Here is a 12,923-nt window from a genome sequence, read left to right as displayed (position 1 = left end):
AGTGCAGCACTGCAAAATACTGCGTTGGGGTAAAACCAATTCATATTTTAGAAACCCACAAAGTTTGGCTACAGTGGCTTGTGGATCTCTGCTTCCACCCACCTTTATTGTGAACATTTCAGAACTGCTGTCCTGGATCTTTACAGCTGTGATATACAGCTTAATAAATGTGCTGTGGAACTAAGGACAGTGAAGAAATGCAACAATTTGACCTATTTTAATTATAATCGCACCAACTATTCCTGTTCAACCAGTCCTACGCAGTATCAAGGTGTTTCCAGGGGCAGGTAATAAATAAACTCCTCGAGGTGCAAGTATAATATAAACAAAGCTATCAAAAGGAGAGGGAAACAACACTTTTGCAGTACGGTTAGTCTGGGGGCGGAGTGGAAGAATGTGCAGAAATAGAACAAGGGATATGGATCATAGTTTTGCTATTGTACTTGAATCCTTTGATGCCAAGTAGGTTGGCAAAGGAGGGGAAAAAGAATTATCTGTAAGAACAGGCAGATTATGAAGCAACACTGGATGTTTTTATAAGGGTCACATACTTAAAACAAGATCATTTAATGGTATAAATCCATTGAGTAAAGCTTTGTGGAGATAAGGTATCAAGGTTAGAGTTGCTCTGATCTGATTCAGAAGGCGCTGGTTTAGGAGTGAAATATGTGTTAACATCTTGAAGAACAGCACTGAAATGTAACATGTCCCAAAAAAGCACTTATGGACCATATGTATTGGTTTACATTTTTAAAATTCTACCTTCATCTATCAAAGCCCAGTTTTTTAAAAAAGTGAACCAAAAGAATTTCCAAAAAGATTACAGTTAGTTTAAAACAAAATGGAATTGCTCCTTCTAGTTTATGCAAATTCAGAGTTCTCAAAAAGGTGTGAAATTACCTGTCAAATCAGTTGATAAACAGTTTTGAAGAAACATTTCTTTTAGCACAAATCTGAATTAGCTGAACACAATGAACTGTGAGCACAGCTCCAGTTACATATCTAAGCATGTAAGTACGATCAAATCACAACCGACTGATGATGACCTCAGCAAGGGAGCTTTCATGGCGTTTGAGAAGCAGAGATGACCTGCCCTTGCCTTCCTCTGCAGTGTCTTCCTTGGTGGTCTCCCATCCTACCCTGCTTAGCTTCTGAGATCTGATGACAGCAGGTTATACCACGCTGCCTTCCCTCCTGAGCTCCAATTACAAAACAGAAGTCGATCCCTCTCCTTTTCACTGCAGTCCACAAAGTTGCCTGAAGTGCCAGTTTGGTGCAGTGGTTATGAGTGGTGGACTCTAATCTGGAGAACCAGGTTTGATTCCCCACTGTTCCACATGCAGCCAGCTGGGTGATCTTGGGTCAGTAACAGTTCTCTCAGAGCTGTTCTCTCAAGAGAGGTTCTCTCAGAGCTCTCTCAGCCCCACCTACCTCACAGAGTATCTGTTGTGGGGAGGGGAAGGGAACGAGACTGTAAGCCACTCTGAGACTCCAAGAGAAGGGCGGGGTATAAATCCAATCTCTTCTTCTCCTCCTCCAGGGTAAAGGGGACCCCAGGAAGAGTGCTGGATGCAATCTGGGGGTCTGCAGGGATGGGGCAGAATCTGTGAAAATCTCCCTTCTTCCACCAGAGGAAAATGAGCACTAGATAAGGTAAAGGTAAAGGTTCCCTTGCTCGAAAGCCAGTTGAGTCCGACTCTAGGGTTGCGGTGCTCATCTCCGTTTCAAAGCCAAAGAGCCAGCGCTGTCTGAAGACGTTTCTGTGGTCATGTGGCCGCCATGACTAAACACCAAGGCGCACAGAATGCTGTTACCTTCCCACTGAAGTGGTACCTATTTATCTACTTGCAATTTCTTGCTTTTGAACTGCTAGGTTGGCAGGAGCTGGAACTAGAGACGAGAGCTCACTCCGTCATGCGGCACACTCGGGTCTTGAACTGCTGAACTACCGACCTTCCACAGCCTGCAGTTCAGCGTCTTAACCACTTGAGCCACCGCAGCTTCCCGAGCACTAGATACGTTTCAGCAATTTGTAAAGAAATGGTAGTTTGAGGAATTTTGTAAAAACTTCATAGGATTTGCCTTTTGCAGAACCAAATTGTACATACAATTCTATCCCGTTCTATTCTGATTATAATGCATTTCTACATTGGGAGAGGGACTATTTATATAGAATCATCAATGTGTGTGATGATCTACAGAATACAAGAAACCTGAGCCCTACATGGAAGAATTTATATAGGGCTGCTGACCCCCAGTTGGGGCCTAGAGATCTTCCAGAATTACAACCAATCTCTAGATGACAGAAATCAGTTCCTCGGGAGAAAACAGCTGCTTTGGAGGGTGGACTCTATAGCTTAACACCCGTGCTGAGGTGCCTCCCCTTTTAAAGATCCCATCTTCCCTAGGCTCTACTCCTCAATCTCCAAAAAATTCCCCAACATGGAGTTGGCAACCATAAGCACAGGGGAGACGACAAAGGTAGGGAAGTGAAGGTGGGAATAAACATAGTAAGAGTACATGTCCATTCCACTGGGGTGATCCATTTTGGAAAGAGATAATTCAGATGGCTTTGGCACTTACTTTCATTGGCTGAGATATTTTTTCTCTCATCTTCCAAAACTCTGAGAGCCCTTGGATAAAAGAGTTCACATTGTGACCCTTTATATATGTATTTTAAAAAAAACACTAGCTGCCAGATATATGTAAAGTTTGCTATATAGACTGGGAGTTAATAACAGGTGGCCTCCTGCACTCCACCCTGAGAGAGCCTGAGGGAAGGAGAGGGTGAGAAAGGGGCAGCAAAGGTTGCCCCAGGAAAGGCAAGTTTCTGCTAAAGCTTTTTTGAAAGGGGTAACCAATCATATCTGTCAATAGAGGAATTCAACCCTTGCCACTTTTCCTAGAATTTACACTGTCAATCTTGTCTCATGAGCATGTAACAAAAGGTTGCTCAGGGATTGGGCCCACATGGTGGCACCACCAATGAGAGGGGGGAAACTCTGATCATGAGAACAGCAGAGAGTAGAGCTGCCGTGGAACACAGAGGCCCAAGTGCCAGACTCGGATTCAGATGCTCCAGGATCTGCACTGGTCCACCCCAGTTTCTCAACTGTGACCAACTTGAGGTGTTGTTGAATGATAAACCTCTAAATACTCTGGGTCACACATATACTGAGAGGATATTTAAAATATATGAATGGACCAGCTGGATCAGACAGAAGCCCATCTAATTTAGCATCCTATTTCAAAGAGCAACCAGCCAGATGACTCCGAGAGCTCAGACTCGGAGCATGAAGTAATGGCCATCTTTTGTTGTTTGCAACGTAAAAAGTGGTGAGGCCATCGATGGCATTTTTGTTGAATGCTGTCTCTAGCTTTGAAGCTGCACTCTCTGAAGACTGATAATGTTAGCATAGCAGTGTTCCAGAAATAATAGCAGACCCTATTGGTCATACTGGAATTTTGGTGATTAAAAATATACAGGCGTGTGTGTGTTACATCCCTTAATCATTTCTATTAACATTCTTACTTTCCATGAACATAAAAGTTGGTGAATTATGTATGTAAATATACATATGGTTGAGGCGGCAACAATCCATCTAGAATGGCTTTCCCTGCTCTGCTCTGCTGAGCTCTGCCTCAGCAGCATCTATAGTCCACCATAGCTGCTTCCTCACTCGCTCACTTCCCTTGTTTTGTTTCAGTCTGCAGTGATGCACAATATGGAATTTCATCCTATTCATTAAATTGTTTCGCTGGCACCTCTTAAGGTTTTTTATATTATATATATTAATATTATATTGTAACTGTTTTAAAAATTACATTCTGTTTTAAATCTTTGTATATTTTAGACTGTTGTAACCCACCCTAAGCCTGCTCTACAGGGGAGGGAGGGCAAAGTCCAACAAAATAAACAAACAGGAAGGAAGGAAGGAAGGAAGGAAGGAAGGAAGGAAGGAAGGAAGGAAGGAAGGATATGGGTTTTATAATGAAGTCTGAATTAAAGCTACGCTTATGGCCAAAGTACGTGTTGCAAATTTTGGCAAGCTGAGTCTGTGGAACTCACTATCAAACAGCAGCTGCAGGGAAAGCAATTTTTAAAGCGTGTCAGGGCTTTTCCTAAAATGATGGAGTTGGGGAAGGAAAGGCTTCTGCCTCCCCACTGCACTATTTTTCTGAGCTAAAAATAGCCCAGGGGGGTGTAATTTGCCCCACTCTGGAGCTGCACATGCCCAGGATAGGGCCTCTGCTCTTTAACAATTCCTTTCCCCCAAAGCTCGTGTGACTGTGGGGGAAATGAAAGCTAAGATACATGTTACAAAAACTGTGCTGGGAGAATTATTTCACTGAATTTTCTGTTCCACATGCGCAGATTTGCCACATCACCCCTCCCCCCCGGCCTGGTGTGGTTTACACACATGGGAATATGGCTTGGCAGGGAGGGGCAGGCGCCCTTCCTCCCCCTGTGGTTCTATTCCAAGCCTGTTTGGGCTCTCCTTTTAAAAAAGAAAAAGAAAGAAAGAAGCTGTTCCGAGCAGCTGCTGTGTGGCTGCAAGAAACATGGTGGGTTTGGGGAATCTGGGCCCAACTTTTTAAAGATGGTAACATTAAGTTTGCCTTTATGTCAGGTCCAGGGAAGACAAAGATGGAAAGCTGAAGACGGAGCCAGATAAAGGTAGGTGAGTGGGTGGGTGGGAAGAAGAGAAGAAAGAAGAAAAAGGGGAGAGGCTACAGGGGATTTCAGGGAAGGGAAAGAGGAAAACAGTGGGAAGGGGGATACAGGGAAAATGAAATGCCTCCTGGAAATCCTTGTGGGTACACGGCTTGTTGTACCCTAACACATACCTTTTATGTACATGAATTCTATGTATTTCTGAAATTGCCACCTTGAGTCCATTGAGATAAGATGGTATGTAAAAGTTTTAAATAAAAAAATTCCCTCTCATTTTCTTTGATGCAAGTACCTGAGGTTACACTAACACTTCAGCACCTCCCAGATTTAATCAAGGACAGCAGATGGGGGGTCCAGATTTGAATCCCCACTCTGCTGTGGAAGGTCACTGGGTGACCTTGGGCCAGTCACATACCCTCAGCCTAACCTGTCTCAGGGTTGTTATGAGGACAAAATGGAGGAGAGAAGAATGATGTAAGCAGCTTTGGGGCCCCACTGGGGAGAATGGCAGGTTATAAATGATTCATTGCCCATCCCTTGGCCTTCTAGTGCTCCATTACGGTTTACACCTGGTAAACTTAAAAAAAAAAATCTGCCCTTTTCCCTTTCAAACCATTTTGGAAGGGTTCCTAGTGTCATCTTCTAGGGCATATTTAAATATATTTCAAATGTTTCCCGACCTTTAGATGTGAACATTTTTTGTTATTGTGAATTAATTAGCAATGTGCTCTAAGGAAGTCACCCATGAACACACAACTGCATGCTAGGCACTGCAAACATGTCAAAAGACAATGTTCTTCCAAGCAGGTACAAGAGACAGCTGGTACTCATTTCCTATAAAAATAAAACCACCTCTGGGGGTGGTTAATTATTTTAACAGTGCATAGCAGGCTGGAGCAGGAAGGAAGTAAAGGGTGTTCTTCAGAGGTGAGTCTGACAGGGAATATAGGTCAGCTAGCAGAATAATTAGCCAAGTGGGACTTTAGCCAGGATATCTGAGCAATACCTTCAGACATGCAAATGTGCCGTGGAAATTTTAATGATCTATAGGCAGCTGGAGATGCCAGATTTTTAAAGACCAATTCCTGTATGCAGCCAGCTGGAAAATTCTTGATCATCCTAGGCACCAAGATGGAGTGAAGAGTCACATAACTACCAGTAAAATATGACAATAGCCATTAATTCTCATTATATTATTGATATTTCCTTTCTCAAACATACCTTAGACATCCTAACTATTGAGCCATTTGAGGTCATAGGTGAAGGTCCAATAGCACAAGAGGGTGGGGCATAGCTCTGTGAAGAGCACATGGCTGGCATGTCTAAGGTCTTAGGTCCAGTCTCAAATATATCCCGTGAGCAGGATTGGGAACAGCTTTTGTCTTAGGTCCTGCTGCCAGAGGATTGTACGTGGCAAGATAGACCAATGGTGTTGATTCAAGGATAAGGCATATTTATATAAGACAATCAGTAAAGAACAGAAGGTAGGAAAATTAGGGAGATTTCTTACATCACCAACATTGTTTGTACTCCAAAGAGCTGTAAGCTTTTGGACTCAGGCTGAAAGGTGACATTATTGTTTTAGACTTGATATTCTATTAATTGTATACTGGTTTTTAACTACTGTAAGCTGCCCTGAGCCACTTCAGCGGGAGGGTGGGGTAGAAAAGTCTAACAAACAAACAAACAAATAAATAAATAAATATGTAGGTAAGATACTGAAAGAAGCAGCTCCTCACTGGGGTTGCCAGGTAAAGACCCATATCAATTTTGTTTACAAATGTTTACTTTTGGTCTTGTTATGTAATGTTAATGCTGTCAAGTTTGAATTCTTGTATTATTAATGCACCTTTCTCGGAAATTGGACTTGTTTATTTATGATCTGCAGGGCCTACAAGATGGAGATGTTCCACCAGGTGTACAGTTGAGGACAGCAATCTTTTACCACCAAGCTCAGCCTTCATATCTTGCCCTTCCCACCCCTCCATGAGGAGGGTACAAATTGACACCAGACGCCTTCAGAAGGACATATTGTTACACTTAGATCCCTGCCACACGGGACGGCTGAAACGCGGCTAATCAGAGCCGCACCAAACTTGAGACGCCGCGGCAGGATCCCACGGATCCCCTCAGCCGCGGCGCATCACTCCCTGGCACGATCAGATGCCGGGGAGGAAGAGACGAGTGGGAGGGGGAGGCTGCCGAACTGCGCATGCTCGAGCATGCGCAGTACGGCAGGGGGCAGGGGATGCGCCGGCAAAAAGACGCGCCGGCAATCCCACGGCCGCATTTGCTGCGGCCCATTCAATTGAACCACCCAGGTAGGTGGTTCTTCTTTGATGCGCGTTTCGGGCGGTTGGGACGGATCGGGGACGGCCACGGCACGATTGCCAGATGTTGCTGTGTGATCGCGCCCGTTTGATGCGGCCCCGATCCGTCCCTCTCCCGGCCCAAAACGCCTCATGTGAACAGGGCCTTAATTGTTTTAACTGTTTTTATTGAATTTGTTTAAACTGTTTTATTTATTGATACACTGTTATAAATTGTACACTGCCCTGAGCCCTTCGGGGGGTGCCATTTATAAACTGAATAAATCAAATCAAATCCCTAGTAGTACTTATTGGATTTGACATATATAAATAAGATAATTATGTATTTGGATAATTACAATTTATTTTCATTTTATTTAATACAACAATAAGACTTCTTTCTTTGAAACTATTTTGTAGGATATTTTTTGTCATTCTATAAACACTGTGTTTTTATTCATTTTGTACTTTCCACACCGTGGTCCCTATTTTTTGCTTTAGATCCCTCACTATCGCAGGAGGCCTCCCTCAAGCAACCCTTTCTTCCTGCCACCACTCAGAGCAGCAGGAGGAGAAACCTGGAAGCGAAAACCTGGATGTCTAGGTATCACCCGAAACTCTATGGTTTTACCATCTGCTAGCAACCCTGCTTCTCACCCTTTCCTCAGTGATACTGAGTTACAGCCTTCCATTGAGGTCAATCCTGTCAGAGGGGTGACACTGCTAGTAATGCAAAACACACAACATGAGTGTTGGAGATTTCCTTTTCCCCATTCCACTTCATTGGCTGCTGCTTGTAGGGGCAGAAAATTTGTAACATTATCTGTCATTTTACGTTACTCAGTGTGACTGCAGGACAGAGTGGAAGAGGAGATACAGGATTGCTGCTTCAGTTCCAGCCTGATACTGTCAAAGGCAGAAACTACAGCAACATACAATAGCCAGTCTGGTTCCCAACATCAGGGAGAGATTCACATTACATATATACACTATATGTAGCTGTACTGTTTCCTTAGAAATGGTTCACTTCAGAAATCAAGCTGCTCAAATGATCTAAAACCCCATCCTATAGATATTTAGAAGTAAACACCTCTTCACTCAATGGGTATTCTTCCCAATTGGCTCTGCAGTGTTTTAAAGATCTGGACCACCCAGTCTTTCAAATCTTATTGCAGATGATTGGCCCCTGCTGTGCACTGCTCTAGATGTTTGTAGGTTACCTGTCCCCCAAATTGTCCCTACAACTCAGCCCCAGATAGGCTGCCCATAGATCAGAATCTGAACCCTGCACAGGTCTGTGTTTGCAGAATGTAAACTTGCTCCCAAGCTTCTCTTTCAGAATTTCAGCTCCCTAGACAGCACACTCCCTGTTATATTGTTAGAGCCTGAGGAGCCAGCATGAAACCACATATTATTCTTTCTTGCCCTGCTGAGTCAAAGTACTTGCAGGCACAATAGAGCAAGAGGGGTTGAGGGAAGGCTAGCAGCAGAAGGACCAAAAAAGTCCCGTGATTAAAAAATTCCAGCCTAAACAAACAGGCCAATGATGTCAGCATCTCTCAGGGTCAAGTTCTTGAGATGGCCGTTATCAACAGCCTTCCCATAGATCAAACACAAAGCTGAAAGTCTTCATATGACAAAATTAAACATGAGAGCCAAGGAATAGAAGGCCTGCAACAGAAGACAAAGGCAGCTGTCCTGACCCGAGATGCTTTTGCATTAAAAGCAAGACATTGGGCCAATGCCAATAAAGGCCATGTAATTCTTCCTAAACTAAAGGCCCATAACAGAAGAAATACATATCCATCCAGATATTGCCTCCTTCTAGGGAGCTCACTTTGAGGCAGTATTGTTCATTCCTGGGCTTCAAAAGTTATGCAAGCATCTGGTTCCCTTTACTTGCTGCAAGCCTCAAAGTGGGATGTTTTAAGATACTGGAAAGTTTTGAACATATAGACACTAGCTCCAATCTGAAGTTTACAACAATTTCTAACAGCAAGATGATGCTAGAGGAACTAGACAGAGAAAAGATAAGAGAGTTAAATGACTGGTAACAGAATATGATGCACATGGGATGCTGGACTAAAATTGAATTTTTAATGGATGAGTTACATCTGAAAATAAAAACAAAACACAGATTCCTGTGCAGAAATGTAGGTGATACTTGTGGATGCTCATCCAGGCCCCATTCAATTTGCTGGATGCATATTTCACAGCACATTCTTCTCTGGAATCACTTGTGACATGCAGCAGTTTGCTTACACAAACACTGCAGTCCTTCAAATTTAAGCCCCACTGAATAGACCACAGTAGGATTCTGAGTAGACATGTTTAGGATTGCTCTCAGAGTCTAAATCTTGGCTTAGAGCTTGCGTTGGCTGGAAAACAAAGCCCTGTAAAGGGAAAGCACTCTAAGAGATATGAATAGAGATCCTCTCCTATCCTTGTTAGCAATTAGGACAGGATTTTCAGGATCCAGGAAACTTGCCATTACATGAGTAAAGTATGATTGAAAATTGAAGTCCTTGATCTCAAACTGGGATTTTGCCAAGAAAATATGTGTTAATTTAAATGGATGTGAAATGGGAATCTCACTTTGTGTTACTTCAAACTGGAGAGGAGATACTTTTTTGTGTTTGACCATGAGTGAGTCCTTTGATAAGTGAAACTTGGGGGTGGGGGAGAGGGACTAATTAGAATAAACTAGCTAATATGGGTCCAGGAAAGTGTGAAGGTGGAAAGGCCTAGGGCTGAAGTGTTTCAAAGTGACAAAATAGGTGAAATAAAGGTAATGTTGCAAGCCATTAGAATGCAGGATTCATCCTGAGGCAAGACCCGGTAATCAAAAGTATGACATAAAATGAATCATGCACATTTTGGAAAGTAATAGGTTTGAAGGCAGGAAAAATTATTCGCATTCTAGGTTTGGTGCCTCAGGGGACTAAGGCTGTAATTCACTGCACATAGACTTCCTTCTGAATAAACATGCAGAGGGTTGATTTGGATATTCTCAGGCTTCTCTCTGAAGGCTGGAAACAGAAAAATCTGTAATTCAGACTACAAGATGTATCATTTTTAAAACTCCAAATGTAATGAGACATTTTCAAATGGGAGATTTCAATCTCGTTTAGCATTTCTTAGGTTGGTGCTGCAAACCTTAAATGTATAGTGTCCCAAATTTGATTTATCAGTTTCCACAAATTAACAATGTTTACATCTACATACAAACAGTGACACAAGAGGTTCAATGATATTTTTTTGTATGTTTGTGGCCTGAGTAGCAATGTTACATGATATCATGACTGCTTCCATTGTGCTTAGCAAATTTCCCATTTCCCTGCAATCATTACTGTAATTGTTGGTCCCTTATCAATTGTTCTGATGCGGATAAATGTCACATTGAACTTCCTCCTTGGCCCAGCCATTTGATTAAACTTTAGCTACCCCTCCTGCGGTGGCTCAAGTGGTTAAGATGCTGAACTGCAGGCTGTGGAAGGTCAGTAGTTCAGCAGTTCGAGACCTGAGTGTGCCGCATGACGGAGTGAGCTCCCGTCTCTAGTTCCAGCTCCTGCCAACCTAGCAGTTCGAAAGCAAGAAATTGCAAGTAGATAAATAGGTACCACTTCGGTGGGAAGGTAACAGCGTTCCGTGTACCTTGGTGTTTAGTCATGCCGGCCACATGACCACGGAAACGTCTTCAGACAGCGCTGTCTCTTCGGCTTTGAAACGGAGATGAGCACCGCAACCCTAGAGTCAGACTCGACTGGCTTTCGAGCAAGGGAACCTACCTTTACCTTTTACCTATGTGCTAATGTTCGGAGTATGATATTCAGAGCCATATCCTATTCTGCTGGCAACATCTGAGTTTCTCATTTGCTCCTATGTGGTTTGCAGACAGTATAAAGAGAACAGTGAAGGACCACCTCCTCCCATACTGGGCAGGCTGCCAGTTAAAATCTTTCCAAGTTCTGCTCACTGTTACCCCAACTGCAGAGGTAAGGCAGTTAACAATGGGAGACAGGGCTTTTTCGGTGGTGGCACTTTAACTTTGGAATGCCATCCCTGTGGCGTGACTCGCTTACTTTCCTTAATGCAGCATACCAAAACATTTCTTTTTACCCAGGGTTTGATCTGAGGGGGGACATCATTTTTAGCTGTTTTTATTAACTGCTTCTAGCCTGAGGACTGTTTCATGAATACCATTTTAGGCTGCTGAGTTGCGTTCTATAATATATAATAAGCATATATGGCTTATTTATGGCTTGTTTGTTTACACTGTTGGTTTTATAATTTCATTTATTTTAATTTTATTATTTTGTTAGTTGTGTCAAGGAGGTGACTGAGGATGCAGCATATTACTTTGTTAGTTGTCTCAAGGAGGTAATGGAGGATGTAGCATATCAGTTTTCTAAATGAATTAGAATACAAAACACAGGATTTCATCTGGGGGGGGGAAATTCCATTAATAGCCCTGATACAGGAGCAACTGTAAAAAGCTCCTGAAGAACTCAGAGTACTTCATATCTAACAAAATTTCTTTACAGAAGGTGTTTCTACTTAGGCCTTAGCATGAAACACATATGAGAAGGGATGGGCAAAACTGCTCAAAGTAAACACTATTCTAACTCCTTGTTCTGTATACATCTTGACGGATTAAATCTGGCATTGTGCGCTTTACTGTTGCCAACCAATCTAACCACGTAGCAGAATGAGGTGGTAATGAAGAGGCAGAATGCTGAAGCAGAAATGGTGGTAGGGAAAAGTGTTGGCTGCCACTTGATGGCACTTTTCACCACCAAAAATGCCACAAAATGATGCAAACAGATTTGGCAGATGAACATAATTGCAATCAGCAGCCACAATCACTCAAGAGGCAAGTCACAGATCTGTTCACCCCTCTGCCATCTGTCTTGAACTGCTGCTGAACAACTTTGCACCTGTATAATAGCCATGGTAGGCAGAGGAGTTAATTTCCCCTGTCTTGCAAAGTCACATGTGCATTTGTGCAGTAGGTGAAGCTGATTTGCCCCCAGCGTCATGGTTGTTTGGGTTAGTTAATTAAATAATGGCGGAAGGGTGGTACTACAACTCGCATATATCTGTACAAAAATGTTCATGTGCAAAATAAGCTCCATGATGACATTAATTTCAACATCAAACAGTAAGGTTTTTCAAAAATACAATTTTTATTCATAATCATTTTTTATTTCTTTAATTTGGAAGGAAGGTGGCATGGTACGGCCTAATCTTGTCAGATCTCAGAAGCTAAGCAGGGTCAGCCCTGATTAGTACTTGGATGGGAGACCTCCAAGAAAGACTGCAGAGGAAGGCAATGGTGAACCACCTTGGCTTCTCACTTGCCTTGAAAACCCATTGCTGGGGTCACCACAAGTCAGCTGCAACTTGATGGCACTTTAGTTAATTAAATAATGGTGGAAGAGTGTTTCAACCCCCAAGAAATATACACTCTATAGAAGGTACCAGCTAATCTGGGCTAGGGATTCCAACCTCCAGGTGGGACCTGGGGATCCCCTGGAATGACAGGTCATCTCCAGACTGCAGAGATCAGTTCTCCTGGGGAAAATGAACATTTTGGAGGGTGGCTTCTATAGCATTGTACCCCTCTGAAATGCCTGTCCCCCCCCAACCTCCGTCCCCCCCCCCCCCCGGGTCCATCCCCAAATCTCCAGGAGTTTCTTCTGGGCCTGGCAACCCTATCCCCATCTCCCGCTGGTGGCCAGAAGGAACCTGGCAACCCTAACTCTGGCTGCCATGACCAATGGAAGTTTCTGAACCATGTTCAAAAGCAGCCTCCCTCTGCCAAAAGAGTCTGGTATACTAACCCAATGGGTTGCCAGATCTGGGTTTGGAGCTTCCAGGAGATTTGTGGGTGGATCCTGGGGATGGTGGGGTTTAGCGACGGGAGGGACATCAGTGGG

The sequence above is a fragment of the Gekko japonicus genome, unplaced genomic scaffold (genome assembly GCF_001447785.1).
Source record: "Gekko japonicus isolate JY-2015 unplaced genomic scaffold, Gekko_japonicus_V1.1 scaffold522, whole genome shotgun sequence".
In the NCBI taxonomy this organism is placed as follows: Eukaryota; Metazoa; Chordata; class Lepidosauria; order Squamata; family Gekkonidae; genus Gekko; species Gekko japonicus.
The sequence above is the reverse complement of the archived record's forward strand: the minus strand, read 5'-3'. Positions refer to the sequence as shown.